At 52.7% G+C, this 9969-nt stretch overlaps 1 long non-coding RNA gene across 1 annotated transcript; it reads left to right on the top strand.

Moving 5' to 3' along the window:
- The first annotated feature begins 4252 nt into the window (after positions 1-4252).
- On the top strand, positions 4253-9403 carry LOC102371406. The gene is made up of 4 exons (XR_324466.1): positions 4253-4350; positions 4590-4703; positions 6695-6867; positions 8684-9403. It is a non-coding gene; the product is annotated as an uncharacterized LOC102371406 (long non-coding RNA).
- Positions 9404-9969: the final 566 nt, after the last annotated feature.

Raw genomic sequence — 9969 nt, forward strand, 5'->3', positions numbered from 1 at the left:
GCTGGCAAGGTGGCATAATAGGACTGTGAAATAATGACCCAGAGCAGGGGGCTATGACACACATCATCACTTTTCTTTCTTATAGAGACAGTGTTATTTGGCATTGTCTTGGAACTGAGTAGGGTGAGATGCTTGAGCTCTTCTCTTGGAAACTGCTAGTGCCAGCAGCCTCTTCCAGCCTGTACCAGCAAAGGAGTGCTTTTCCTGGTCTGTATTCTCCATGTGAAATAAATCATAGCTTTTTCTGCCCCTCTAACTGCAGCTGTACTAGAGTTCTTGCCTTGAAAAAAAGTGTCTCCAGAACAACAAAACCATGCCCATGTTAGCCAGTACTATAACAGCAAAGGATTTTTAGGCAAACCTGACCGAGGCCTGTGAGGTCTTTTGAAGAACCCAGTCTTGACCTGTACCAGCTGAGTTTGTTCTGAGGTCACTTTGGAAGATGTCTGGGCAACTGAGACATGGACAAAGTACAGGAGACACCTCAAGTCACCGGAGAAGTACCATCAATGCTGCCTGTGGAAGATGCTTCGAATCCCATGGGTAGACGGACGCAACATTAGCATCCTTTCACAAACAAGCACCACGAGCATTGAGGAAATGATCATCCAACATCAGCTTCGCTGGGCCAGCCATGTCATCCAGATGGCTGACTCCCCAAGCAAGTTTTATTTTCCCAGCTTAATCAAAGTATACACTTAAGAGGAGGGCAGAGAAAGTGCTTCAAGGACATCCTCAAGGCCAACTTGGAAAAAAAATGCAACATCAACTCGTGGGAGACTATCACCTCAGGCTGCCCCAAATGGAGGAAGAGTCTGCTGCAGGGATCTCAGTACTTTGAAACCTTATAATAACAACAGGAGACAGAAAAATGGGAGCAGCAAAAACAGCATGCCCCAGTTTGAATCTAGAAACCAGAGCTACCCACCCCGCATGGAAACATGTACCCGAGCTGCAACAGAGTCTGTCGACCACGGATATGCCCGTCAGCCATCTTTGGACCCACAGATAAGATAATCATGGAAGACAATCTTCCTCAACTGTGAGGGATTGCCCGTGATGGGACATGTGCAGGTATGAAAGGCAGAGGGTTCAATGTTGATCATGTGTGTGACGATGGAGCAGAAGTTGTAGCGGCGATGACTTGGAGGTTGACACTAGGAAGCTCCATGTACTTTTCCAAGCCTGGTATGGAGCACATGGCATTGCTAATAGAGTCTCAAGTTCTTGCAGTCCAAATGGAGTCCCTTTATTATTGCACATAGCTCTGTGCTGAAACCATCTGGTCTGACCTCCTTTACATGCCAGCTCAGGGAATTTAATCTGGCAATCCCTGTTATGAGTCCAATGACTTGTCTTGCACTAAAGCATCTTCCTGAAGGGCATCTAAGCTTGAAGACTGCTGATACTGAAGTGTGTCACTGCCCTTGGCAGGTTCTTCTGGTGATTAATCATCCACCCTGTCAAAAATTTGTGCCAGATTCCTAATTTGAATGGTCTGGCTGCAGCTTCCGGCCACAGCTTGTTATGTCTTTCTTTGCTGCTAAAGGGCCCTTTCAATGCCGACTTGTCCTCAGGAAGGTCCTTGTACATCTTTTCACTACTTGATCATTTCAGTGGGGCCCCATCAGTAGCCCCTGGATTACTCTCTTGTGTGTGAGAGAGAGAGAGAGGATTCAGAAAGGGAACTTGCCAAAGAAGTAAGAGTGAAAATATTTTATGTAATAATAATAATAATAATAATAGAAGAACCCTAACAAGACATGAAACCAGCTGTGATGCAAACCAGATGTGGGAGTCCAGCCACTGCCAGCTGAGCTCATGAACCAGCACTTGGGCAGAGGGGAGTGCCAAGGGGCATTGCTCAGTTCTCGGCCAGCAGCAGGGCTTCCCCTGGTGCACGGGGATTTTGGTGTACAAGGCAGGGAAGGGGAGGAAGAGGGGAAACAGGAAAAAAGGATGGGAGAGGCTGCATTCCTCAGGAAGGGCAGGCAGGGGGAGCAGGAGCCCACATACTGTCCGTCCCAGCAGTGGGGGAGGCTGGGGCTCAGGGGAGATGGAGCAAGGGACTATGTATGTGACAGCCCTCAGCTGAAGGCCAGCTTCACCAAGGGTAGCGTCCTCTAATGTCAGCATGAGGACAGGGGAGTCCCTCAGGACAAGGACCCCTGCACAGGAGCCTCTTTGGGAAGTCCTTGAAAGAGCAGTTTGGTCTCCCAGAGTTTGCAGGCTCTCGGTGGCCCTGTGGGGCTGACAGAGTCCATGCTTACATCTGCAGGGGATGTCTAGAGCTGCTCTGTTGAGCTGGTGCCCAGGGAAGGAAATGCAGGTGCTTTGAGTTCAGTGGGTTCCTGAAGCTGGGGCTCTGGGGCCCAGGTGGTCTGTGGCCTCTGCTGAAGCTGCACATAGGGTGGCTGATTAGTCCCAATTAGTCCATAGTGCAGTGGAGTGAGACCCCACACTTATTGTACCCTGCCAGTTGGTAATAGCTTCTTGTGATAAGAGCTGACCTGGGGCAGACTGTCGCAGGGGCACTAAGGTGCCCTGCTCCTAGAAGGGCAGAAACTGCCTGGCGAGAGAGCCTAAAGAGAGAGAGGCAGAAGCCCAGGTGCAGGTTACCAGGTCAACAAGCCAGACAGCAAATTAGCCTGCGCCTGCACATGGTCAGTTGACTGGAAGGGGCATGGCCCTGGGTCCATATAAACCCCAGGATGGGACAAAGGGGCAGTTTCCTGCTAGCAGCCAGAGGGGAAGGAGCCTCCAGGGAGGAAGCGTCCAGTGATGCAGCAACTGCTTAATATGCTGCACCCAGAGCTAATGGGGCTCCATGAGCTATGCAGCTACCCTTACCTATAAGATATTTAAGGGCCAGAGAGGAAGTTCTGTGCTTTTAAGGGGACAGAGTACACCCTGATCTTCTGCATTATGTTATAGCCCGGGGGCTTGTGTTTTGTTTATTGTTTCATACCACTGGTGGTTTGGGTGAGGCTATTTGGGGAAGGAGGAGGCCACATAGGGGGCCCAGGGACCCCAGTGCTGGAAAGGGGTGTGGCATTTGGGGGCACAGAGACCCTGGTGCCAGAGGGAGGCATGGCTGTTTTGGGGGCACAGAGACAGACAGGGCTGCGGAGAGCCCGGAGAGAACAAGGGGGCCAAATTACAGCCAGGCCTAGGTAAGACAATGTTGATACCGTGCCCCAAGCCTCACAGATGGTAAAGGAGTGCTTGGAGCCATGCATATAGCCCATAAGGCTAGGGTGTCTCGGGACATCTGTTTTGAAATGGGACTCGCAAGGGGTCCGGGACCCCTGGGGTTCAGGGAAATTCATCACAACCGTGCTTAGGTAGGCTTAAAGGCAGCCTCCCTATACCAATTATTCAAAAAAGACATGGTGGGTGAGAATAGAGGGTGCCCATCGGGCTGAACTGGCATGGTCGAGGGGCCTTGGGGGTAACGTGGCCATCCTTAGGGACCCCATCCCGTGACACAGACTGACACTACTGGCCTGCCATGTGGAGGAAGGGTTCCCTGCAGCCCTAGAGACACTTCTGGCAGGGCTGGGGGGGTTGTGTCTAGTCCAGTGTTTCTCAATCTGTGGGTTGCAGGACTATATGAAAGGGTTGCGATCAAACTTTAAAAATGGATTCTCCTTTTAAAAGAAAAAGACATAAGAAACTGTGGGTTTTCCCTTGCAGGCTGGCAGAGGTCCAGCCTGTGAGGGGCTGCTTAGGGGCCCCCATGCCCCACACATACCCCTACTGCCTCACACACCCACCTCCTGCCCCATGCACTGGGAATCTAGAGGTAGGAGACAGTGGGAAGTTGAAACCTTGCAATAAGGTTTCAGAGGGATGGGAGAGATGTAGAGGCTCATGTTTTGGCCTCTTGTACTGAGCTACTTGTGCAGATGTCTGTGAATACCTGCCTGTGGATAAGGCATCCCCACTGCCATGCTCGCAGCACAGCCAGCCCCCAGCACTTCTGAGCCAAGACTAAGGCTGCACAATGTATTAGGAGAGCAGCTGAAAAACAGGGGCATTTTAAAAATAACACCTGGATTCCCTTTTCTTGTGACATGGTATAGCAGACCATGAGGATGTGCCCGCTCCTTTAACAGCAAACAGGCTGAGAGGCTGCTTGCAGGTGGCAGAGGGAGCTAATGAGAGACTCACCAGACCAGATGAAAGAGGGCTCAGGCTGGAGCTATAAAAGACCAGAACCTACCCTGGTATCCTTGAAGTGAGGAGCTCTTGGTTATGGCATGGCAGGGACCTAGATGTAGCTAAACATCTGTGTAAGCTTGGGGAGAGAGTCAAGTTCCCTGGGCAGAAAAGGACTGGGTTTTACAGGTAAGTGGCCTTTGTTTTATGTTACCCCCTAGAGGGTTTGAAGTGCCTATCTGAGGGTCCATGTGCCCAGGGAAAGGCAGAGCCAGGACCAGGGAGTCTGGAGAAGGGGCTGTGTATAGGGTCTGAGGGGACCCTCTGGGGCCAAATGTTGAGCCCTGGCCTGGAAGGTATGCCCACTGGGAGATGGGGCAGGTTACAGGCATGTTGGAACGAAGCTTATCCTCATCTCTTGCTTTCAGCTGCCTTCCTGGGAGACCTTGCATTGGATGAGGAAGGCCTCTGGACGTTTCAGGTGGATGGCATCACGGACATTGTATGCCACACCATCTTCAGGGCGGCCGCCAACGCTTCAGGTATGACAGCCCCCAGCCACTGATCAGCTGCCAAAGCCCCTTCCCATGCTCCCAACCAGGCACTGGTTTGGATGCTGTGTTGCAGGAGTGGGGAACAGGTGGGAGAGAGGCCTGTCTCAGGAGCTCCCCTGCACGCTTCCACAGTTGCCCCTCTCCTTGTGAAGTTGAGTACTGTATTGCTCTGATTATAATGATGGTTCTTTTGGAAGGGGGAAAAAAAAAAAAGAAGCAACAAACTCGCACTGCTTATGTGCAGGATCACAGTGCCTCAACCTGTGCTGATAAAGCCATGGGGACATAGGGCTGTGCTCAGAGGGGATCAGGGCCTGGGATTGTCCCTGTCCAACTGTGGTTACAGGGAACAGATGGGCTTCGCTCTTCATGTGCCAGCAGGACCTAGAAACCACAGTTCAGGCCAGAGCTTCCTAATATTAGGGGCTGCACGTGTACTTTTTTTTTTTTTTTCCTTGTCCTAGAGTCTAGAAGGGTGGGAAGGGAAACTGAGGCAAGAAGCAGTGAAATGATTCACTCGGTTGGGTAATAGCTCAGTGGCAGAGCCAGGAATAGAGCTGGTCTCCAGGTCCTAACCAGCAGCACATACTCCCTGGCTCACTCCCCTCCAACTGAAGGAGTGTTGGCTTGGGTCCAGAACATAGAGTTACATGCAGCAGGGCCTGATCATGTAGCTCTTCCCTCCCTGGGGAAACCAAAGGTGTCTGTAGTGGCCTACCTGCCCACCCAGCTGCCAGGAGAAAGTTGCGCATGCTGTGCCTGGAGCTGTTGGTGCAGGAGGCAGGCTCCACCACGGCTGGGGATGGGCAGTGCCTGCCTGGGTGGTGGGCTGCAGAGCTTGGGATCAATGGACAGATCTGGCAGGGTTCCCACAGCTCCATGGTAAGCCTGATTCCCTCCCTGCTGTGACTGATGCTCAGCTGCAGCTAAGGAACATGGTGGCTTGTGGAAGTGCTCATTAGGCCCAATTAAACCTGACCTGAAGTGCATTGAAACCCCACAGAGCAGATGTGCAGCGTATGCTACCTCCCTTTAGTGCTTGGCCTGCATCCTCTGGGGTGCTTGTGTGCCTAGTGCTGGTTGGAAGCACTGGGGGAAGTGGGAGGCTGGTAGTGTGAGAGGTGGATTTGTTAGATCCCTAGATGCTGAGCAGGTGGCACAAAGTCATTGGCAGTGTGTGCCCAAAATTACCCTCGGTTAAGCTCAAAAGACGCACCTGTTCTAGCTGGGACTGGGGATGGATGCGGCTGGCTCTGGGGGCAGTGGCATGCCTCGAAGGAGGGCTGTGGGAACAGTGGAGAGGGAGCCCTGGGAGCAGAGCCCTCTCCACATGCTTCCCTAGCCAGAGATGTGCAGGTCTGGCTTCTGCACAATCCATGGGGAGGCCATTAAAGTTTCCACGCTGCTGGGGCAGCTATAATGACTTTCCAGATGTGCTGCCTCTCCCGGAGACCCAGCTGGGAGAACACGCTTGACCCCAGGGAGTTGCTAACAATTCAGAGGGCTGGGGATTCCCTGTTTAAAGCACTGGGCTCCCTCCTCTGCCTGGTTCTTGGAGGGGAGGAGTGTTGCAGTGGCCCCACAGGGCACTGGCTTGCCCAGGGTAGGGCATGCTTTCCTGCTTGCCTGTTTGCATGGGGCATTGTGCCATGGTAGGAAGTTCAGTATGCACTGTGCTCCTTTCTAGTGGCTGTGCCCCACACTGGGCAGGGCAGCTTGCACTTGGCTGGTGGTCCCTCTTCCCATGTGGACACTGCAGGGGCCCATGCTGGCTCCGTCTGCCCCTTTGGCAGTGAGATTTGCTATCCATCACTGCCACTCATAGGTCTCCAGAGGCACCCTGCCACTGGGTGCTCAGCACTAGGCAAGTCCTTAACCTTCTCCTAAGCACTACAGGCAGTGATCTCTAGGCTAAGGAGTATCCAGTTTGGCCCACCACTTTATTGCTGCTAACACAAGGTCTTTTCTCCCTCATCCAGGTGCTGTTCCTATACGGGCTGCAGGGGAGTGGGTCCTCAGGCCAACTCGATCAGCAGTGTGACACATTTGGCATGGTAGTTCATGAGCTGGGATTTGTCATTGGCCTTCTGGCCTGAGTACACCAGCCTGTACCTGGACAACCACATGGCTGCCATCCAGGAGAATATACCAGGTAGGTAGTGGCCCTGTACTCCCCTTCTTCCACTTCTCTGCCTTCCTGTTTCCTTCCTTCTGTCTTCCCTCCCACCCCCACTTTGCTTTCAGTCTCTTGCCCTGTCCATGGATGAATCATCCAAACCTGCATCCCTGGGGAAAAAGCTCCTGACTTGTACTATGCCTAGATCTCTGTGCCCTCCCTGCCTGGCATTGCTACAGGGCTTTTGTCCATGCTGCCATCTCCTGCAGTTTCTGCAGGGCAGGAGCCCAACTGATTTGAAAAATGGATCCTGCAGAAGTGGAGTCACTCAGTGATCTATAAGACTTCAACAGTATCATGCACTGTGGCAGGGATGCCTTCTCCAGTCAGCTGCTGCTTATTTTCATTGCTCTCCCCTGGCTCCTGTAAATGCATTACAAAATGACATTCCCTGCCCCCCTGCTGCTTTCGCATCCCCCAGCAAAACATACAGTGGGTGCAAATTGAAAATTGGCAGTAAGTCCCAGATCCCTTCTATTTACCTGCTGCCTGGCCAACTATTCCCCATTTGACTTCTTTTGACACCCATCATTGCATACTACCAAGGCATGGCCTGGTGTGTCCTCTCTGCTTTGGGTTCGAGTTACTGCGTGGCGTGTTTCAGTGGGTACTGCTGCTAGCTCCCCCCCCCATGCTATCCAGGACATGCTCTTGGGTCTTGTTTTTATAACAATAGCACACGATAAGCCAAATCAAGTATGCCCAGCATTTGGAGAATCACTGGCTGCTTACAGGGGATGGGGTTGGGGGCACATCCCTCTGGCAGCATAACACTAGGTATAACAGAGCTGAAATCTGGTGGCCAAGAGCCTGAGTGTGGCTCTTTGAGTCTGTTAGCTCACTGCCTCCACGCAGTCTTGGCAGACTGAAGGAGAGCAGCAGGAGGCAGGCACCACTGATGCGAAGTAGCTATGCATACGCCTGACCTCTCCAGGGACATGCAGATGCCCACAGCTGGGCAGGAGCACACATGCCTTAGTCATGCTCTTTTTGGGGTAGGCTGTGGGGATGGGGCATGTGGCTAGGAGGAGTCAGTGGCAGAGCTGGGAGAACTTAGGTCTCCTGGGCTGCTGTCTGACCTTAAGTAAGTCACTTCACCTCTCCTGCCTGCCTTGTCTTACAAATGCAGGACTAGCAGTACCTGCTATCACGGGCCAGCACAGCACCGAGTCACTTCCACATGCTGACCCTGCCTCTTGTGAGGTTTGGCTCTTCCCTTGTGGTTCCTGCTTCCAGTAATGGATGCTGATGGTGCCTAGTGCAGCATTCTGGTAAGCAATACTAGTTCTAACATACAGCACCGCTGCTGACACAGACAGGACCATGCAAAGCCAGGCACCTGCGGTCCTAAGGTCTCCAAGGAGGAGGCTGTGCATAGCTGGGGATGACTTGCTTCCCTAGCCCTCTGTATGTGTGACACACACCCTCCCACACACACGCACAAAATCAAGCTGAACTTTTAGCTGCACTCAACCAGATGGATCAAGCCAGACTGGGTAACAGCAGTGAGAGAGGGCATCCAAGCAGGGTGGCTGGATGTGTGGACTGCTTGGACACTAGCAGCCTGGGAGTAGAGAGCTGAGCTCTGCCGGGTGCTCAGGCTGGGCCTGGCCCTTCCAGAGCCTGACAGAGGCCGTGTGCTTGGGGTAGAGGCCTGGCATCTCAGTCCTGTATACTTACCTGGGGCAGCTACCCCAGGGGAAACCAAGGCCAGCCCTGTGCAGAGCCCAGGGGAGCTGAGCAGGTAGTGTCCTCCCTGCCACTTAACCCCTTGCTCTACTTTTTGTTCCAGGGAGATTATCTTTGATACCATCCTGCCCAAATATGAAGTGAACGGGTTGTACCCCTCCATCAGCTATTGTGCTTGTCTGAGCAAAAGTGATACGAGTCCCAAGCCCAAATCTTCTGAAACCTGGGACCAAGACCCCCAGTAACAACGACATTCACTCGTGGGAATGAGAGGCTCATTGTGTCATCCCTGAGCTGTGGCACTGCTTTCCCATGGCTATATAAAATGAGAACTCCCCAGCCCAGGAGCTCTAGCAGCAGAAGCCCTGTTCACCCAGAAAGCCAAGAAGGGTGTCTGTGGTGCAAGCTGTTGCCAGCTTCCCCCTGCTCCCATAGCAGCCAGGGCATGATCAATCCCGGATGACTTTCCTAAATGCAGGTCCTGCCAAGCCCTTAGCAGCTTTGCAGGATTGCTTCAGGGTGGGAAGTGTCAATGTATAGCACAGGCCCGTGGAGAACAGAGACCCATCACGGACCAGTGTTGGAGACAAATATACACACCAGCCCAGGGGAGGGAGCTGCCACCCAGGTCTCCAGGTTGCTCGTTACCGCCAGGACCAGATTTGAACATTGGTGGAACTCCAACAATCAGCAAGGTGAATCCTGATTTTCCTCTGGCTTAGCCTGCGATCGGAGCCCAGCACTGTGAGCCGAAAGGTGGTAGAGCAACGAGTCAAGGGGTCTGGGTTGTATTTCTGCTTCTGTTGCTGACTGGCTGGTTCCTGGGGGCACATTGTGTATTCAAACACCAACGTGTGATGCACAAGATAAATGCAGAGATTTCCAATTGGAATCTAAAATGTCAAAGCCATTTAGACCTGCTGGGGTCTTTCTGAGCAGTGTGCAACAGAAGAATGGCTCAAATGTATTTCTGCAGTCAAGTAATGGATGACAGTGGAGCACTGGCATTTTCCAAGGGGGGCCTCGAGTTTAACATGGCTGAGACCCACTGGATGAACCTGTTGGGTCCTCAGGCTGAAGGTGCTAGAGGTAGGGAAGGCACATTCACTCCTCTTGTATGGGGGGAGCTGGGGCTCAGCTGGGTGTGGGCAAGGAGCAGTGAGTTGGCTTGGCTTTTGTTGCTGGGTTCTTAACCCTTTCCCTTCCCTGCCCCTGTTGCAAGAGTGCAGAGAGATCCTGCAAGACCGTCACGGCCACTTCTCCAGCCTGTACTTTCCTGACAGGTGTTCTGCATACATGTACTGTCTGGAGGATATTCATAGATTCATAGATGCTAGGGTCGGAAGGGACCTCAATAGATCATCAAGTCCGACCCCCTGCATAGGCAGG

This window comes from Alligator sinensis, unplaced genomic scaffold, assembly GCF_000455745.1.
Source record: "Alligator sinensis unplaced genomic scaffold, ASM45574v1 scaffold722_1, whole genome shotgun sequence".
Taxonomy (NCBI): Eukaryota; Metazoa; Chordata; order Crocodylia; family Alligatoridae; genus Alligator; species Alligator sinensis.